Here is a 9786-nt window from a genome sequence, read left to right on the forward strand (position 1 = left end):
TCACCAGTTTCTAAAAGACAATTAACAATCCTTCATTTAATGGTATTTTTTTCAGTGAATCTCATCTTGTTTCCTTGAGGAAATATTATTTTAACCCCCTTTTCCACCCAACAAGCTTGGGGGCCCCCAGTTGGGAATCGGGGGTTTTGGGTGGGGAAATACCAGAAAGGAGTGCTTTGCAGCAATAATAATTGGGAGCACCTACAGATTCGCGGGCCCACTCGACCGCCGACCGAAATCGGCGGAAGAACACCAAAACCAATATGGCGGCGATACCAAAACAACAACAAACAAAGTAGGGAGGGACTACATATCCACGACGATAGATTTGTGTGTGCTGTCAGTAAGGCCGTGGCGGAACGGCGCTTCGCGCCTTATCCGCATATTTAAAGATTCTTGGCAAGAACGGCATGTTCTGGCAAGAGGTAATGTTGCGCTGCGCGCGCTAGCCACAGGGGTTACAGTAAGGCTACTTACCATGGCGGATGGATTTGGGTGTCGCGCGGCCCGGGAAACTTTAGATTAACTTCAAAACAAAGATGGGATTTTTCAAACCACGTTCCTTTAGACAAGGAAACACTAAAATTACATCGCTTACGTCGACGTCCTTTCGTCACTACAGAGCGATCACACCTAAAGGCGTTCCTGTTGTAGTCGATCCGACAAATAGCTCCACAACACTCGCAGTTTTTTTGCTTTAGAATTAAATTATGTCTTTGAGCATATTCAATCACAACTTCTTTACCACCACTAGACAAATAATGATAAAATTCACCGTAACCCACATTGCACTGCAAACAATCGGTAGGAAATCGAAGGTCTCTGTCAAAATTAATGCCAGAAGGGCCAGCCACTGCCTCTGCCATAGCTACAGGAAGACAAAATGCCGGTTTTTGCTTCATTATTCGAGTATTCAGTCAAACAAGGATACCAGTGGACACTGGACAGGTAACTTTATTACTCCGCTGAAATGCTAGTGAAACTTAGTTTTCGACTAAAGTCGTTCGTAATTGGTTATGAAACCCATGACGTCATAACGATGTCACACCTCTCAGCCAATAATGAGTAACCGGAACTGCTTTTGTTTGCGTAATTAAGTAAGTTAGAGGGCTCATTAAAAGTAAACATTACCGTAGAGGAAAAATTCGAGGTAAAATCTTATCAAGCTCATTTAATTCCACCCTGTTCAATCTCTCATATAATGACTATACTTTTTATATTGCTTTTCACATGCTCTTTCCATGTAGGTGATTTATTTTAATATCCAGTGCGGAGTGCTTCTGAAGTATTACCAAAATTCAGAAATGCAAAAGCTAAAAAAATCATTCTTACTAAGTGTGCAAAATATACACATTAAAATTAAGGAAATTAAATTATTTAAAAGGACATACATTAAAATGAAAGATAAATGAACATAAAATAAGCAAAAATTGACAAAAAATTGAAAGCAGCAGTGAACTTACAGAACAAAGAAGTTAAGGACCGACCTAGAGCAGTGACAGCGTTAAACTAAACGTAAACATAAAAACATAAATAAACAACACAAGTCAAGACAAATACAGAGGGGAGGAAGACGTATGGGTGTTCAACGACGGAACAAGTTGTTTAATAAAGAGCGATTCTAGAATAACAAGGTCGTGCGGGTTGGTGGTATGGCCTAAAATACAGAAGTTTTTATTATCGATATATGTTTTATATATTTTTGAGTGATTTCTAATATTGGAGCGTTCCGGGTTTGCAATCCTGCTGCCAGTACGGAAGCTTATGCCACGATGAGAATCGATACGCACCTTAAGGAGTCTGCTGGTGGATCCCACATAGGTCCCTGTTTGACATTCAGGGCAAGTATATATATAAATAACACCAGAGGACATATAAGGTGATAATCGCTCCTTCGAGGTAAAGAGGGAACCGATGGTGAAAGGGTTCTTAGGGATTAATTTTACGTTTATGGCATGAAAATGTTCCTGAATGATTTCTGTGAACTTTTTGTGAAATTTAATGTCATGGGTAAATGGAAAGCATGCATAGAACTTCATTTTAGGGACAGTTAAAACTTTTGGTTTAACAATGAAATGTTTTTTCAGTAGGTGATCTAATTTCCTATATAGCTTAGCAGGGAAACAGTTATTGTTAAAAAAGTCAATTAAAAATGTTATTTCGTTATGGAAAAGGACCCAGTTCGACGTAAGGACAAGTGCTCGGTGAAGAAGGGTAGAAACAGAATTGGACTTGAAATTCATAAAACATGAGCTATAAAAGTTGGTACCAAGTCCAGTAAAAGTTTTCATCCTAAAAATCGTGGTATTAAAACAGTCGTTTTCTCTGAAAACTAAAACGTCCAGGAATGGTAGACGGTCGTTCGCCTCTTTTTCGATCGTAAACTTTATGCTCGGATGTATTGCATTGGCATATTCTACGAAGAGGTCAGCTTCATATTCACTTTTAAAGAGACAGAACGTATCGTCAACAAACCTGGAATAAAAAAAGGGGGTAGAATCTTAATGGACAATTATCGAGCATTTGCTCCTCCAGGGAGCACATGAAGATATTGGCAAAAGTAGGGCCGAGAGGAGAACCCATGGCCATGATGCCCTCTACTTGCTTAAATAATTTACCAATAAAAACGAAGGCGGTGTCCTGCACTGCAAGTTTAAGTAAAGATTTAAAATGCATGCGATTCATTTTAATGTATGTCCTTTTAAATTATTTAATTTCCTTAATTTTAATGTGTATATTTTGTACACTTAGTAAGAATAATTTTTTTAGCTTTTGCTTTTCTGAATTTTTAATTTTTAGTTTTGCTTTTACAATTTTACTAGGAATTTTATTTTTCATATTAACAGCCTGATGATGTAATTAATTTGATAATTACGAAACGTCGCAATAAAGATAGCATGTACATCTGTGTGTGTCCTCTTCCCTTCATTGATGATTATATATATGTAAATAAATTCTTCTGTTAAAATAGGTACGTCTCAAGTATAAAAGGCCCATTAAAACACTCTGGTTTGAAGCCAAGAACTATATTTCGGTGGATTAGCTCGATAAGGGTGGAAGCCTTATCGAAATATAGTCCTTAACTTCAAACCAGTGTTTCAATGGGCCTTTTATACTTGATATATATATATATATATATATATATATATATGTATATATATATATAGTGTGTGTGTGTGTGTGTGTGTGTGTGCGTGTGCGTGTGTGTGTTTATACATATAAACATATATGTATCTATATATATATATATATATATATATATATATATATATATATCCTTCATATTATCAGTATGTTCTCATAATAGAGCCTGTTCTCATGTTTGTATATATAAGTAACAATATGTACATGTAGGTTTTGAAAAGCCAGACATTCAAAGGCATGTCCTTGAAAGTAATAGATGCCAGTTGTGATGCCATGAAAAGGTTGTCTTTGATTTTAGTTTTAAAGTTATTAGGGTTTCTTTACTGTCACATGTTAGTTCGTTCGTTCGTGCAATGCATTATACTGCTGTTAAATGAGGCAGCTTGAAGGAGTGATTCTACAAGCTGCATAGTTATATTAAAGATGCTTTCCTATTTTACCAGACTCAAGCTTCAAATTCCTCGCCTCACCTTAATTGATAAATGACTTTTCTCTTTCTTCTTCTTCTTAATAGCACAGTAATCATGAGGTTCAGCATATTTTAGTTGATGAGACCCATCGTATCGTACCGTATGTTTCCTCATCATTTGAAGTCATTGCTAAAATAATATGAATTTAACAAATTAAGGAAAAACAAATATATATCTAAAACAAAGGAATTCCCTAGCGCTCAAATTTGGCCGAAGACAGTCGAAATTATCCTTCCTAATGAGTCCATAAGTAACTGAAAACCTCTGTTTTAAATTTAGGCATTCAACTAATTTATCTGTCTAGTTCAAAGGCTCTTACATCTTCGTGTATCCTTCTAAGGAGATAAAAGTTTACGATCATATTTATTCTGGCAAAAATACTGCGAGCAGAAGGTTCATATGAATCAAGCCGTATAAATGAGTGTAGAATACTGGATTATATTCAGCGGCTCTTTTCGTTCAGAGACCCAAGATTTCTAAAACTCGAGGCCTCTTGCACTTCTGAAAGCACTCGCCTCTATTATACAAGTCTGGAATGCAAATGTCATTGACTCTGAATGTCAAAATGTTGTAACTCTTCTTTCGCCATGTTTCCTCTGTGCTCATGAGACGTCTCAAAGGACTACTTCCTGCAATTCCAGTTTTCTTTGTACTTGCCCCGTAAGTTCTAGGTAGACGTCCGACCTTTCTTTCTTTGCACGTACATTTGCGGCGCAATTTACGGTGCTGGCTTTACGTCCGTTAACCCGTGTCCTGTTTACCAGTTGTTCAAGGTCATTTCACCGCGATGATGTCCACGATTCACATACGTGGGCATACGCCATCGTGATACGGTCAGACGTCTACCTGGAACTTACGCCGATAGTGTAATGTTTTATGTTTTAAGTCAGACATTATAATATACATACCAATGGCAGTCCCAACATCTTGGGTTTCATCTGACGGACGATGTGGGGCTTGAGGAAATAGAATATGTTCAATATCCACTTCTCCCTGTCCGTCAGTCGTCTTCCGTGTCGCTGTCATCACTCTGTATCTCATCCAACTCCGACTCCTGTAGGTGGAAGATGACATTTCCTCGACCTGAGTGTCTGCAGGAGTGGCTGTAGGAGTCTTCTCCGGGCCGAAAGAAGGTCCTGCAAGATGTGACGTTGATAGTCCCTTCCTTGGTCGTTTTAGGAGGTTCGGCATCTTGAAGGGCGTTGTGGAGAGTACTTGGAGCAAACTGCTGTTCACGGGAGACGGAAACAACAGCTGACCTGAGGGTTGTTGTTGTTGTTGTTGTTGTTGTATTAAGCCAACACTTCTTGTTGGCATGGGCCTTTCCCTTGTTCGGCCTGTAGGTCCTGAGGGCGCCGACCTGACCTTTTATACCACGCTACAGCGGCAAAAAGAAAACAACGACGGCGAACAATGCTAGTGACCCCAGCGCCTACCCCGCAACAGTCACCGTGGGTCCCACGTGCAATGCCTGGAGCTACGTCAGGTGACATTTGGCGTGACCACCCACGACTTGTTTTGAACATTTCAAAACTGGAGCGGGCTACGGCGCCCTAGTGGGCGGAGCTTAGAGCCCGGACGACCTGTCACCGTACGTCTACGATTGTACGTATGTTTTACGTTACATTTACGGTTTACTGACGTAAGCTGTTGCCAACTACCAATTTCCGCTCATGCTGAGCGTGCGTGCGTTGATACGTGAATGTGTGACCTTAGCATTAGATATTTGGGGATCGGAAGATTCCTCAACTGCACCAGGAAAACTATTCCACTTATTAGTGGTAGCCAAGAAGAAACTCCTACCAAACTGAGTAGTATTTTATAACGACTACTTTCTACCATAATAACAGCTTAGTTTATAATGCAACGATGTTGGATAAGATTAGAGAAGTTAGGTTAGACTAAAAACTTATTTTCAAAACAGGAAAGCAAGGATTGTAACCGATATTTAACCTTTACACTTCTTCCATGAGCGGTTTAGTGATGTTTCATCGTTATAGGAGTTTCCGCGCTATGCCCCAATGGTCACCAAATGATAACGTTTTCACCACGACTTTGTGTGTGTGTGTGTGTGTGTGTGTTTGTCTGTGTATTAACAAAATATTTCGAAATTGGATGGATGAATCTGCCTTGAATTTTGTGTGATAACATTCTTTAGATTACTCAAAGCAGACGGAAAACTTTTGGTGGTTATCGATAGTTTTAATTATCAATGCTCATTTCATTTTTCATTCTCTAAGGCTTATTGAAGAACCGATTTTCGATTTCGAATTATTGTCTTTACAAAGCATAGGTTCCTTACCAAAAGGAAAAATGTTACCAGCTGCCCTAGTTGAATATACATTTAGTTTACTTATGTGGTACAGTAGTTACACTGCTTGTCTCACAAATGGGAAACCTAGATTCGATTCCTTGGCATGGCATTTAAGCCTAACGCCGTGACCCTTGTTGACCTGAGCAATCAACGATTTACCTGGTAGTTAAATGACTGGTGGATCGCAGCTGCGGAAGTGAGGGACGTGAGGTTGGCAAGCTTGATCTACAACGCCTGTAGAGATTGGAAGGCTAAACCCCCTCCGGGGCCATCCCCTCTAAATGAAAAAAGAATATATATATATATATATATATATATATATATATATATATATATATTAATATATATAATATATATATGTGTGTGTGTATATATATATATATATATATATATATATATATCTATATATATACTATATATATATATATTATATGGTACTATGTCTGTTCTGTTACAACAGAATTCCATTTAATAAAAGGAGCCCATAAAAACGCCAAAATATAGAGAGAAAATAATATATTTCCGGGACTGGTGTCTCTCTTCAGGTAAATGAATGAGAAAAGTTACAGAAAAGGTGGTATCTATACCAAGAGATCCATCCACAGGTAAGCCAATTTAGGTAACTCCCACTGATAATCCTTCTTAAATCCTCTTAAGCGTTGGTTGAATGAAAACTTTATCAATGACATCTGAATCCCATGTCACTTTTCCCATTCATCTACCTGAAGAGAGAGATAGCAGTCTCCGAAATATAGTATTTTCTCTCTATATTTTGGAGTTTTTATGGGCTCCTTTTATTATATATATATATATATATATATATATATATATATATATATATATATATATATATATATATATAATGTGAGTGTGTGTGTGTGTGCGTAGAAATGGGGGAGGGCCAACATACGGCTGAACTCACGCTTGCCAGATCCGTGCAGCCCAAATGCCCTTAGGGCAAGGCACCTTTGCCATGAGGACCTCCCAGGGTTGATATAAGAAGCCTCCCAATTATAAATGGGTTTACGGGCTGCTCTATGAGCAAGGGACCGTGCTAACATAAAGTCGGCTCAATCAAAAACACAACTGTAAATGGGTAGTACTGGTGTTTGCTACAGTTAAGACGAAAAGGCATCGGGCCAGCAATTCCACTCATCGGGAATTGGAGTTCAGGTAGTTATTTTTGCAGGAATGTTTCTAAACGCTTCCCTGAAGTTAAATACAAAATAGTTTTTAAAGAAAGGAGGTTGAATACAAAGGACTTTTTAAAGAATGAATGTTAATACAAAGTACTTTTTACAGAAAGGATGTCAAATGCAAAGTACTTTTTAATGAAAGGAGGTTAAATTCAAAGTATTCTTTAAAGAAAGGGGGTTAAATACAAAGTAAGTTTTAAAGAAAAAATGTTAAATACAAAGTACTTTTTAAAGAAATGAGGTTAAAGTCAAAGCACATTTTAAAGAAGAGGTTAAATACAAAAGACTTTTTAAAGAAAGAATGTTAAATACAAAGTACTTTGTACAGAAAGGATGTCCAATGCAAAGTACTTTTTAATGAAAGAAGGTTACCTTTAAAGTATTCTTTAAAGAAAGGAGGTTAAATACAAAGTACGTTTTAAAGAAAGAATGTTAAATACAAAGTACTTTTTAAAGAAAGAAGGTTAAAGGCAAAGCACATTTTAAAGTAAGAATGTAAAATACAAAGTACTTAAAAATACTTGTTAATGAGAGATGGTTAAATTCAAAGCAGTTTTTAAAGAAAGGAGGTGAAAGACAAAGTACTTTTTAAAGAAAGAAGGTTTAATACAAAATACTTTTTAAAGGAAGGAGGTTAAATATAAATTACTTTTTAAAGAAAGAAGGATAAATACAAAGTACTTTTTAAAGAAAGGAGGTTAAATACAAAGTACTTTTTTTAAATGTTAAATACAAAGTACTTTTTAAAGAAAGAAGGTTAAATTCAAAGTATTTTTTTAAAGTAAGGAGGTTAAATACAAAAGAAAGAATGTTAAATAAAAAGTACTTTTTAAAGAAAGGAGGTTAAATATAAAGTACTTTTTTAAAGAAAGAAGGTTAAATACAAAGCACTTTAAAAAAAACGAAGGTTAATAGTACATTTTAAAGCAAGGATATTAAAATCAAAGTACTGTTTAAAGAAAGGATGCTAAATGCAGAGTACTTTTTAAAGGAAGAAAGTTAAATACAAAGTATTTTTTAAAGAGAGGATGTCAAATACCAAGTAATTTTTAAAGAAAGGAGGTATAAATACAAAGTACTTTTTAAAGAAAGAGCGTTTGATTCAAAGTATTTTAAAAAGAAAAGTTAAATACAAAGTACTTTTTATAACAAGGATGTTAAATACAAAGAACATTTTAAAGGAAGCAGGTTAAATACAAAGTACTTTTTATAACAAGGGTGTTAAATACAAAGTACTTTTTAAGAAAGGATGTAAAATACAAAGTACTTGAAAAAATATGTTAAACACAAAGTACAGTACTTGAAAAATGTAAATACAAAGTACTTTTTAAAGAAAGAAGGTTAACTTCACAGTATTTTTTAAAGAAAGAAGGTTAAATACAAAGGGAATTTTAATGAAAGAAGATTAAATACAAAGTGCATTTTAAAGAAAGGCTGTTAAATACAGAGAACTTTTAAAGAAAAAAAGGTTAAATACGAGTACTTTTGAAAGAAAGGATACTAAAGAAATGAGGTTAAATGCATACTACTTTTTAAAGAAAGGATGTCAAATATAAATTACTTTTTAAAGAGAGGAGGTTAAATCCAAAGTGCATCTTAAAGAAAAGGAGGTTAAATACAAAGTGCTTTTTAAAGAAAATAAGGTTAATGCATCCTTCCTTTGAGTACGAAAAATTTCACTGAGCTAACTAAAGAAACATTTTTACCGCACAGGAAAGAGCTGCAACGGCATGTATCATTTTCTTAAAAATTTAAACTTATTAGCTCTATATCATTAACACAAGTCCCGGAAATAGCAGAGAGAGAGAGAGAGAGAGAGAGAGATGAGAGAGAGAGAGAGAGAGAGAGAGAGAAAGCGGGTAGGGTGGGGCGAACCGGTTTTCTTTTTCTTTTTTTTTTTTAACCCATCAACCCGGACTTTCAAGTTCACTTCACCTATAGGCTAGAGGTTTATTGTTACACACCCATATGAACACACACACACACACACAACACACACACACACATATATATATATATATATTATATATTATATATATATATATATTATATATATATATATATATATATATATATATATATATATATATATATATATATATATATATATAATATATATACATATATCTATCTATCTATCTATATATATATATATATATATATATATATATATATATATATATATATTGATATTTATATATCTGTTGCTAAGGGTTGCCATGGATGATTTTTGGAATAATATCAATCTTAGATAATTCTCATAGATGAGAATACTTAATAGAATACTTAATTTCATAATCATACATTTCACCCTAAAGAAAATACGCAGAAAAATAATACACCAAAGCTTAATGTGAGGAGCGTAGTCTAGATGGTTGAAGAATTACGCGGCAGATTAAGTTGATACATTATTTTTCAGTCAGCTTAATGAAGGAGAATTCCGGGAAGGAGATTCATCAGCCACTTGAATCATTCAGCATTCCAAAACAGGAAAGTCCCTGTCAGAAATGGCCGAGTTCCTCAAGAGAAATTCATACTATATCTCCAAAGGCCACACCCATATTCGCAGGCTCGGGCGAAGCCTAGCCGTTTTCTGAAAGTGAGTTTCGATTTAGATCTGTTCTCGCATGCCGAGACCTACGAAGAGTTTCTTCGGTGCACG

Source organism: Macrobrachium nipponense, chromosome 34 (assembly GCF_015104395.2).
Source record: "Macrobrachium nipponense isolate FS-2020 chromosome 34, ASM1510439v2, whole genome shotgun sequence".
NCBI classification, from domain to species: domain Eukaryota; kingdom Metazoa; phylum Arthropoda; class Malacostraca; order Decapoda; family Palaemonidae; genus Macrobrachium; species Macrobrachium nipponense.